At 35.4% G+C, this 12,049-nt stretch overlaps 1 non-coding gene across 1 annotated transcript; it reads left to right on the forward strand.

The window, feature by feature from the left end:
* The first annotated feature begins 11,222 nt into the window (after positions 1–11,222).
* On the forward strand, positions 11,223–11,357 carry LOC142455865 (small nucleolar RNA SNORA2/SNORA34 family). The gene has a single exon (XR_012785977.1). It is a non-coding gene; the product is annotated as a small nucleolar RNA SNORA2/SNORA34 family (small nucleolar RNA).
* The last annotated feature ends 692 nt before the right edge of the window (positions 11,358–12,049 follow it).

Raw genomic sequence — 12,049 nt, forward strand, 5'->3', positions numbered from 1 at the left:
CTAAAATGTCTCACTCATTGAATCAAACACTACAAAGATGTATTGTTTTATAACTGGTATTTTTCAGCTTTGATGATTTGCCTTTCATCCAGGCTTTTTTATGTCTAATTTGTCCCTTTTTATTAATGAAATCTCCATTGTTGAGCTGTTGTTGATTCTGACTCATGATAACCCAAGTATATTAGAGTATAATTGCACTCCTTTGAGTTTGCGATAGCTGAGTTTTGGAGCTACATTATAAAGCCCTTCTTGTTCTATTTTGCATTTCATTTTAGTCTTGCCAACTACGTTTGGTCATTTTATTTGTTTTTGTAACAGATGCAGGTTACACAGAGCAGCAGGGATTCTTCCTCACCTCTGGATGGACTTAACCCTTCAGTCAGTCAGTGAGCAAACGAGCATGTTGCCATAGTTAAGGCTTTGTAGCCAGTTGTCTAAGCAAGAATTCTCAGTGGTGTGAAGGATAGGACCTAGTAATAATCCTCTGTGATATAACCTACGGTCATGTAATAGCTTCCATAATGGGATCTATTGTGATTAGATTACCAATTGTATGAAGATTAGATGGAAAGCAACACACTCAGATCATGGGCCTGAGTCAAACCATTCATTAGCAGTTCTCTTGGGGAGGTGGCATGCTTCCAATATAAGTAGGCATCATTGAAAATTTTCAAAAGTTTTATAACACCCAATTTATCAATCTCTATATAAAGTTTTGCCTATATACTTTTCAAAAGCTTGATGTGATCTTTTAGAATGTGTCTTTTACTCTTCTGCGTGAGAGTATGATCCATTCCAGGTTAATTTTTGAACATTTGTTTTCAACTAGAAAAATCTAGTTCCTCACTGAACACATTTGTCAAAACTTTGTCATAACTTATTGACCACATATGGTCACTCATTTATTGCTTCTTATATTTCTTTAATAAAATGCCAAATGATTGCTAAAGTTTTAAGTAAATAGTTAAAGTTAGGCAATATAATTCATTCATGTATATTATTTTTAAACTTGCTTTGAAACTCCAAAGTGCTGCTTTTTCAAAAAATATTCTTATACATTTTAGAATCAGAATGCTGATTTTTAAAAATAAAAATGTCTACATGAATTTAGGAAGTCTGACGTCTTAATACCAGGAAAACAAAAAAAAAAAACTACTGCTATTAGGGATCCAATTCATACATGCCAGAGTAATAAATCTAAAGTAAATTGTGTTCAAACATGTCTCCATGAACAGTCAAATTTTCTGAATCATATGGTTGTCTTAGTCTCAGTAGGATACCCTGCAGGCAAATGTTTCTATCAAATGCTGACTTTTGAAGGACCAGTTAAAGTCAAGTCCCAGAGGACAGCTCAGAAGGTTTTGGTGACTGCTATTACTTTGAGATTTCAAAGGATTCATCCTGATCGTGTTTCTCAAAGGCACAGGATGATCATAAAGGCTTATTAGGAAAGAGTTTTAAAAATTAGAAATTTGCACTGATGAGAAAAAGGCCAATAAACTTGTATATATTATATATATATATATATACATATATATATATATAGTCAAGACAAAGAAGCAGCTCATTCAGTGAGGGGAATTAGAGTTGTCCTGTGAAAATCTCACAGGTAAACTTTATTACTTTTCCACCCCAAACCCTGATTTTGACCCGTCAGACTTCTTTTTGTGTCAAAAACTCAGAGAATATTTTGAGAAAAAAATAAAAGCCGTATTTCTGGTCCCTTGAGAGGGTCAATATGGCTATTTGACATGGTAAAATCAAAAAGCACAGAATTTACATGGAAGGGTTAAAGAAATCATGAAACTGTCCTCAGAAGGAAATGAGCTTTCATGGTGGGTATGTCAAGAAATAATAACTTCAAATTTTAATATTTTTGTTTAATAAATGTTTCTGTGATTTTGTAGCAATGCTTTTTTATTTATCCCCATATTTGTCTTCCAATCCATGAACAAAGCACATATTTTCATTTATTAATGTTTCTAATTTCTCTTACCCACATATGTTTTATAGTCTGGGTGTATATATTTGCCCATATTTTGTTAAATTCAACTCTGATCCATTTAAAGCTATCATAAATGCTCTTTAAATTTTAAATGCAAAAGTTGTAAACACAGAAGAAGGAACAATAGTAGGAAAATAAGATCTTGGTGATTGAAAGGTGATTGAAAGCAAGACCAATGACTTATTCATCGCAAATATCCTTTTTTTCCTACAACATAAGCAAACACTATATGTGTGGATTTTTCCAGATGGATTACACAAAAATTAAATTGACTACACCTGTGGGATTTGACAAGGAGAAAGCTAAATATCAGCAGCTAAAATCAGACCAGGTGCCAACTGTTGAACAATCCATCAGTTGCTCGTATGTAAGCTCAGGTTGAAGATGAAGAAACTGAAAACCAGTCAGTGAGAGCCAAAACACAACTTTGATTTTGTTCCACCTGAAATCAAGGACATTTCAAGAACATATTTGACCCATTGAATACTGATGACAAAAGATCTGAGGAGCTGTAGGATGATATCATGAACATCATACACAAAGCAAGCAAAACACCATTGAAAAGACAAGAAAGAAAGATAGGTCAAAGTGGATGTCAGAAGAGACTGTAACTTGCTCTGGAGGGTAGCTAAGATAAATGCAAAAACTAATGTGGTCAAACAACCGAATAGAAAATTACAAAAGGACTCTTGAGCAGAAAAAGTCAAATATTTATTCGGAAAAGTGCAAAGACGTAGAGTTAGGAAACAGAAAGAACGTGCTCGGAGTACCTGTCACAGAAAGAAATCAAGAAAAAAGTGAAGCCCAAAGTTGCAATCTTGAAAGATTCTATGGAAAAATATTTAGTGGTGCAGGAAACATCCAAAGAAGATAGAAATAAAAGAGTCACTGTTCTAAAGAGAACTAGTCTAAATTCCACCATTTCAAGAAGTAGCATGTGAGCAAGAACCAATGGTGCTGAAGAACCAAGACCAAGATGCACTGAAGGCATGAGCCTAAAACCACGGCCCAGGAATTGACATGTCAACTATGCCGTGAAATTTGGAAGACACCTACTTGGCCAACTGACTGAAAGAGATCCATATTTGTACCCATTTTGAAGAAGGATGACCCAACAGAATTTCTACATTGTAGAACAATATCGTAGATATCACATGCTAGTAAAATTTTGCTGTGAAATATCCTGCAAAGTTCTGTCATAAAATGGCACGAAGTTGCCAGAGTTGTGGGCCAGATTCAGAAGGGGAAATCTATGGAACAAGTAAGATCATTCCTGATGTCAGACGGATCTTGCCTGAAAGCAGAGAGTATCAGAAAGATTTTCACATGCGTTTCATTGACAATGAAAAGGTATTCTCTTGTGTGGCCTTAACAAAATAGGGATAGCATTGAGAACAATATGATCCCAGAACAGGTCATTGTGCTCATGCAGAATCTCTCCTGGGGAAAGATGTGCTTCTGATACAATTACAGTCTTGGGATCCCTGTGGGTCAGTTCCACTCTTTCATGGTCAACTGCTGAGTTGGAATTCACGCAATGGCAATTAGCCCTGCTTTCCTGTACTTCTCTTCCACACAACGGATACCTTCTCATGGAGGTGTAAATTTCTCTTCCATTTTCAGTGGAACACCTCTGCGCATCTCTTTGTAGCATCTGCTTCACTGGCATTTTACCTCCCAAATTTGGTTTCTTGGAAATCCAGCCTCTCAATCCCTTCAAGCCAATCTCACGTCTAAACTCCATTTGTATTTTATCCACACCACTGGGTCATTAAATCTTCCTCCAGTCTTGGAGAATGTTAATGGTATTCTGGGAAGGGGTAAGGCTAACCTTATTCACTTGCTGTTCCTTAAGGATCACAGGTTGGCACTGCCTGTTGTTCATTATCTTTAAAATATTGCTGCACACATTTTTTCTGATTTTCTGTTTGTTTCAAGTGGAAGAGTCAGTCTGAACTTTAACACTCCATCATTATCAACTTCAGCCATCTTCAAATTGTTAGATACATGTCCACACAAGGAATATATCATTTTCATATCTATGCATTATGGTAACCTTCTGACTATATAAGTATATTTGTTTATACCAGTATGTAAATATATTTATAATATATTTGTTCCTTTTGTCTGTGAACATGCTACCTATTTTAAAATCATCTGGAACATAGTAACTAGCCATTTATTCTTCCTTACATCCTCCAATGGCCATCGGATGATCATATGAGTGTATTCTAAGAAGGATGGCTAAACTGTCCCTTGGATAAGAGGAGAGTGGGATTCCACCTTATTTACCCAGAGAAACACGTCGTGCTTGGTAAAGTAGAGGGCCAGTGAAAGAGAGGACACTCCCCATGATAAGTATGTAAACAGTACATACATCAATAGGTTCAAATACAGCAATAACTCTGAGGCTGGCACGGGATCAGATAGTATTTCATTCTGTTGTATACCGGTCACCATGCATTGGGATTAACTCAACAACACCTAACAATGACAACAACATGATGGGCATTAATAATACATTAATAGGTAGGGAATAATTCTATACCCAAATAAGTCTTTGGCAACTGGGCAGTAAATGGCACTAACACTAATTTCATATTACACATAATTCCAATATGGTGACAGTAGCCACACCATTCATGTGTCAATTCCTCTACAGAGCCATTTATCCTTTGCAACTCTGATTCTTTGGTTTTCTTCACCTTCAGATTTGATTTGATTATCTCAGCGCTGCCACAAAAATACTCCATTTGCAAAACTCACTACCAGCAAGTCAATTCGGACTCATAGTTACCCTATAGAACAAGGTAGAACAGCTCCTTTGGATTCCCAAGACTGGAAATCTTTAAGGGAGTAGGAAACCTCATCGTTCTCCTGCTAAGCCAGTGGTTCTCCTAATGCTGCGTCCCTTTAATACAGTTCCTCATGTGGTCGTGAACACTCCCAGCCATAAAATTCTTTTTATTGCTACTTCCTAACTTTAATTTTGCTAGTTATGAATTGAGCGACCCCTGTGACAGGGTCGTTCGACCCCAAATGGGGTCACGACCCACAGGTTGAGAACTTCTGTGCTAAGCAGTTGGTGGTTCTGAACTGCTCACCTTGGAGTCGGCAGCCCGATGTATAACCACTACACCACCAGGGCTCCTTTTATTTACAAAGTTCCAGATAATTACTACTTCCGGAGGGGAGGGTTGAGCAAAAACTCAACCAGACCTGGTCTTGTCTCTTCTGCATTCCAAGGACACTTGGGCGAAACATGATAGTGTTAAAAGTATTGAAAGAAAGAAACACATAGACTCAGTACAATACCCAAAGGATGGAACTAAAGTGGTATGCATAAAAGAAATGTCTGTGGGGATGGAAATGTGATGGAGGAATAGGCTGAGCATTTGGGAGATGCTGGGATGGGTGAGGAATTTTTGGATGCAGAGCAATTTCAAGTCATTGGGACCAGAGACCACTGCAAAAGAAGAACAATGACCTGCCCAATAGTCCTGTTTATTTCCTGAAGAGACTGGGAAACAAACATGAAAGGTCTTTTACTACATTGCCTCCAGAGAGAAGGCAGTCCTGTTCAGAAGCTGCAAATATCATGTTCAACCCCAAGAAGTCAAATGTTAAGAACAAAAGCAAACACGACTAGTAACTTTAATATTAATTCATTCTGGGAAAATGAACTTTATATTACTTTAAACAGTTTAGGTAAATTTATGAGGTGAGAAAGATAAATTAATGAATAAGGCCCATAACATTGAAGAAAATTATGAAAAAGCAAACTGGATATAAATAAGTAAAGGGATCCATTAAAAAAATCTTAGAATTTCTAAAAATAGAAATAAAAGAAAGTAATTCATTAGTGGAAATTTGGAATGGGCCCAGGGGAAATATGTAGTACTTGGAAAATGATGCTGAATATTTAACCCAGGATCATCTAATGAGTGAAAAAAAGTAAAAATCAGGTAATAATTAATTAAATTGCATAAAAATTGATAAAGTATATGCCAACTGATAAATTTGCCAATTAGGATAGAGTGATACTGCCCTAGTGACATTGGACTTTGGTTCAAACCCACCAGCTGCTCCATGGGAGAAAGATGAGGCTGTCTTCTAGAAATACTATAAAGCATTTCTGTGAATCAGAATTGATCTGATGGAAGTGAGTTAGATTTTTGATTTTTTTCTCTGTTAGGTATTATAGAAGGAAATAATAGGTAGAAGTAATATACAATAATTATTTATTTTTAGAATGTAAGAATCACTATGTGCTTAATCAAAAATTGTGCACCACATACCAATTAGGATAAATAGAAACAAATTCACAACCTGGTACATACAAGTATGTTATGCAACATCAAATATAAAAGAAAACCTTCAACCTCTGAGAGAGAAAAGACAGATTACTTATAGATCACTTAGTACTAGATCGAAGCAGATTTCTTCGCTCCACGAAGCATGTATGGAACAGAACAGAATAATGTGTTCAAAAGTTTGTGAGTACTGCACTGTTAGACTTTTATACTCAGCTAAACCTTCATTCTAGAGGGAGGGCTTGAGAGTGTATTATTTTTCAGTAACATAAAGTTTGTTTAGCCCTTAGAAAATAATGCCAGAGGATTTAGTAGAGTGTGATCTCGGGTAAAGTAAATAGAACTTGGAGTATAGAAAAGTGGGGAATAGGGAGAAGGGATAAAAGAAAATTATTCCTATAAAGAAAACTATGTAGTTAAATTTGGGTAAATTACTTGAAGACAATAAAATTTGAGCAGCAGAACAGTGGAGAAAAAAATAAGTATAAGAGTCTTTATTGTTCCTATAGCAAACATGAAAAAGAGCATGAAAAGGTAAAGAAATTGTAAATGGGTAAAATGTACAGAATGTCCTATCATATTTATTTCAGAAAGATAATGAGGGAAAAAATTTCATTTGTTCAATGAGGGTTATATAATTTTGTTCCAGAATAAGGCAAGAGAAGAACAATGTACTACAAAAGTAGGTCAATTTACAATTTATTTCAGAAAAAATAGAGAAAATAACCCAAAGGTGTCTATATATGACTTATATGACCCTTGTACTAAAATAAGAAAAGAAAAATTCATGCTAAAAAAGACCAGTTTTGCTTTTGATGATGGACATACTCAATAAATTCTAAGGAAAGTAATAACAAATCATCTTAAATTGTAGCAAATTATAACAAAATATATTTTAACTCCACCATGTGCATCTATCTCACTAATATAAACTATATTAATAGCAAAAATTTAATAATTCAACAATATCAATATGCTAGCAGAAAACCACAGAATTTCCTCACATGAAAGGACCCTTTGCCCTAAGTGTCAAATAATACCACCGAGTAATATTTTAAGGTCATTGAATATGTACAAGGCGATGGCAACCAAGTACCAAGGTTATACAGCACCCTGGGCGAGAATCCGTACAAATGACAGTCAACATCGAACATTATAAATATTCCCAATATCAAAAACTGTCAGACACATTTTAAAGGAATATATTTATCCTGTTAACAAGAGAAGGGAAAGAAAAACAACAAACATGTCAAAGCACCTGTAGAAAACAGAAAATTGGAAATAAGGATATACTGGGAAAACAGAAAACAAGCAATCAAACAAAAGCAAAGGACCATGGTTAGAGAAAGTTTAAAAGACAAAAGATCCCATTTAATAGCAGAATTGGGGAAAAGAAACTGAAGGGAACTAATGAATTAATGATACAATAGGTGTGTCAAATTATATTAGGGAAAAAAGTCCAAAAGACAAAATCTGAAGGATTTAAAGGCATATGGAGAAGAAGAAGGTAGGGGAAACATGCATTTCATTGAAGATGTGGAGATGCGTGCGGAGTAGGTTGGGGAGAAAGAATGGTGAAGAATTATTTGAGACACCAATTTTCACACTAAAGAAGACTAACGGAGGCCATACATGATAAATAAAAACAAATTCAGTGACGCATCCCACTGTAGTGCACTGCAATAGACAAAGACAAAATCTTTAATAAAGCTGGAAGGTAAAGACAGAATTACCTTTAAAGAAGAGTCAGTTAAATTGACAGCTTATTTCTCAACGGTGTCAGTGGAGGCCAGAAAACAAAGAAAAGCTATCTTCCAACTGTGGCATGGAAATAACTCCCAACCTAACACTCATGCCCAGTGAAAATATCTTTCAAGATTGAGGGCAAAATGAAGACAATGAAAGATAAACAAACACGAAGAGAGTTCACCTGCAGCCCACCTCACTAAGGGAAGTCTAATGTTTATGCTTTAGGCTGAAGACAGCACTCTGGGAAAGGCAGGTGGGGCACATCAAGATGGGAAAACAGCTCAGTGGATATGTAGTTAAATCTAAAAGGGCGCTGTCTCCATGACCAATAGTAATTATGTATTTCAGGGTTAATATATAAAATTAACATAAGTAAGAAAAAATAATGTATTAAGTAAAGGGTGGGTACAGAGACTTAAAACATTCGAAGAGCTTTGGCTTTATGAGAAGAAAGAAAATAACAGTAAATTAAAGCTATGTTAGCTTAAGCAATTATATTTTCTTGAACAACTTCAAAAAGAATAGAAACTGTGTATATAACTGCTAATAGATGGAATGTTCTGGAATAAAGGCAAAGATTGCTTAACTAGAGTTTTAAAAACAACTGCGAAATGCTTTGAAAGGCATAAATAAAACACAAATACAAGAGGTTTTTTTAAAAAGTTCATGAAAAAAATGGAAATAAAAGAAAATGAAATTTCCACATAAATTGTGAAGCTGTCTGGCATATTGTATATGTATTTCAACAAAGGTTGAAAATTCAAAGATGGGAAATATGTACCATGTAAATTCCAAAAGAAAGTTACTGTCTACTTTATTAATAACAAGTTTTATTCATCATGAAAATATATATGCGTATCTTTTATTTGGATGCACACAAAAGAAAAGCTTTCTTTATATAAAGTAGAACTTGTGAGAACAACAAGAGGAAGTTTTGAAATCCATAATCATACTGAAATTTTTAATGTACTATGTCTAAGTAATTAAAAATAAACTGAGTAATTAAACTAAGTAATTAAAAATACTTAATGTTATCTAAGATTTGAACAGCACATATAATACCCTTTACACTGTAGACGTACATAAGATACTTCCCCGATAATATTTTAACCATCCTTCCATAGATGAAAAATTTTAAAAGTCATCTTTTTAGTAATACATGAATACAAGTGAGAACTAATGTGTAACATCTTTTTAATTTAATCATAATTGAAAACTTACATAGAGTTATTTGGGGCATATAGCTAAAGCAGCAGTGAGGGAATTCATAGATTTCAATGAATATATTGGCCTACAAAAACACTTTCAAATGAACCAAAGTCTATTTCAATAAGTAGGAAAGAGAAGTACAATTATACCCACATAAAAGAAGAAAGATAATTAATAATAATTATATTAGGATAATTCAATAAGAGTACAGGAGCAACAAGCGGAAGAGCTATTCTTTGCAGGGTAGAATAAATGACAATGTTCTTAAGTTTGATAAAAAAGGGGAAATATACAAATACTTGACAGATCAAAGAAAAGAAGGCACTTCGATATTCTGCAAACACCTATTTTGAAAGTTAATAAGGATATTATGAATCATTTTCTACTAAAAAAAATTAAAATATGTCAAATAGAAACTATATACAAATGAGGAGTTCCTGAGTAGTGCGGAGTTAAGCAGTGAGTACCAGCTGAAAGGCTAGTGGTTTAAACCCACACAGAGCCACTTGGGAAGTCAGACCCGGCAATCAGCTTCCAAAAAGTCCTACCCACGAAAATTCTAGGAAACAATTCTGCTGTGCATTTATGGAGCTGGGATGAGTGGGAATCAACTTCCCATAATTAGCAATGACACATGCCAAACAAAATTGATCAAAAATGACTTAAGAAGTAATTGAAAACTGAACAGCTTCATCGCTTTGGAAGAAATTGTATTCACTAGGAAAACTTTAACTCAGATGGCTTTGCCGGGAAGTTTTAGAATAATAATATTCCTATCTTACACCTTATTATTTCTATTTTTCTTCCAGAGAGCAGGAAAACAGAAAATTCTTGCCAACTTATTTTATAAGGTTAGTACACTCTAGCTAAAATCCAATAATAATAGATTGATAAAAGCAAATTATAGCCAGATTTTATTTGTTAACATGGATGCAAAAACTGTAAATAAATAATTGCCAGGCGAACTCTCAATTTATAAAGGAAGCATAATACATTTTGCCAAAAATTGGATTCATCTTCGACATGCAAGATGGTTTTAATATTAGGATCTCTGTTATTTCAATGCATCACATTAAATAAGTAAGAGACAAAAAATTGGTAACTCCAGACATAATCAGAATAATACTAGGAATGTCAACACCTATTCATGATTAATTCTTTTTAAATAAAGAAAGTTTGCAATGGAATTTAGCCATATATTGTTAGCATCTCCAGGATACTTTGTGCTCAGTGGTAAAATGTTGGAAATTTTCCGGTGAGCTGAGAGCAAAACAATGATCACTACTTTCGGTTGTCTGTAAAACAGGTTCTGGACCGCCCATCTTTATCACCTATCAACCGCATTCCTGCAGCATTCTTTGACCCTTGTCCCCTGTAGTCTGTGCTAACTAACATCTTAGTCAGAAAGAAAAACGTAAATGAAAACACGTCTTGATTGTGACAGCTCAAACCCCTTAATTCAAAGTGAGACAAAGAGTGCTCCCTTATCTGTCTCTTCTATCATTTCCTGGTCATGTTCCCTCAACTACATTGGCCTCTTAGTCATCTCACAAATGTGCCAGGCTCTTTCTTCCTGGGGACTTTGAACGCCCTTTTGCCTGTGCTTGGAAGTTTCTCCTCCCAGAACCACCTCTCACCGCCTTTGTGTGTGTGTTACCTCAAATGGCCTTGTTTCCAAAGCCCCACTCAGACTCCCTTGTTCAAAATTGACATCTAGTGTCCTGGTCTCCCTCATCCCACTGGATTTTTCCCTAATTCCATGGAATTTCCAAATTTATGTTATATTTACCATGTGTTGTGTGTCTTCCTTTGTTATAATGAACTAGGATACGGGTCGCATCCATTTTTAATACAAAATTCCCAGAAAAGCACAGATATTCACAAAATGCTTGTTAAATAGCAAAGTGAGAAAATCACATATGAAAACTAGTTATTAAGAGTTTGTTAAGGCCCTGAATCAAGACCAATGGTTTGCAGTAGCTTTTGGTTTCAAACAGGAGCCAAGAGCCATGTCTTCCCATGGTCTGTTGGCTATTCCGTACCCCAGAGGGGAGTGGCCAGTTCATTTGGAAGAAACATAGTCTATAGAATAAATGCCTTTTTGTTTAATTAAAAAAAAAAGAGTTTGTTATTGGTGTGTGTGTGTGTGTGTGTGTGTGTGTGTGTGTGTAGTCATGATGATTTGGGGCCTTTTTGATTTTTGATAAGCCCCCCCCCACATAAGCATGATTAAATTTCTATTTTATCATTAATTTTTTCAGGTCATACCATCAGCTATTACGAAGGCATACTGTGTCTGGCACTGCTTCTATTACGTCACAGTCATGTGGGAGGCTGCTGTCTCAAGACTATACGTGATAGACATAGTAACTCCACCAGCAAACTACTTACCTCTACTAAAAATGATGCATACATGCAAATATACGTTAAAAACCAAACAGAGCGGTTGCCCTGGAGGTGTCTGCACCTCATGCTGACCCTGTGAATGTCCGAGTAGAACAGTGGTCTAAAGGGATTTCAATGGAAGAATGTTCTAAAGGAGATATCTCACTTTCCTTGCGTGAAGCCTCCGGGAAAATTCACACTTCCAATGTTTTAGTGAGTAGCCAAGCATGTGGCCAACCAGCACTACCCATGGGCTGCATCTAAACTTTCGGGTATGTTTGTGTGTATGCATGTATGCACTCATGTGCATAGTACAAATGCATTTTTGTTGTTGAAGAAATTTGGTTCTCCATTAGAACTGTCACTTAATAGCTTTAACTGGAATAAA

This window comes from Tenrec ecaudatus, chromosome 8 (genome assembly GCF_050624435.1).
Source record: "Tenrec ecaudatus isolate mTenEca1 chromosome 8, mTenEca1.hap1, whole genome shotgun sequence".
Classification (NCBI taxonomy): Eukaryota; Metazoa; Chordata; class Mammalia; order Afrosoricida; family Tenrecidae; genus Tenrec; species Tenrec ecaudatus.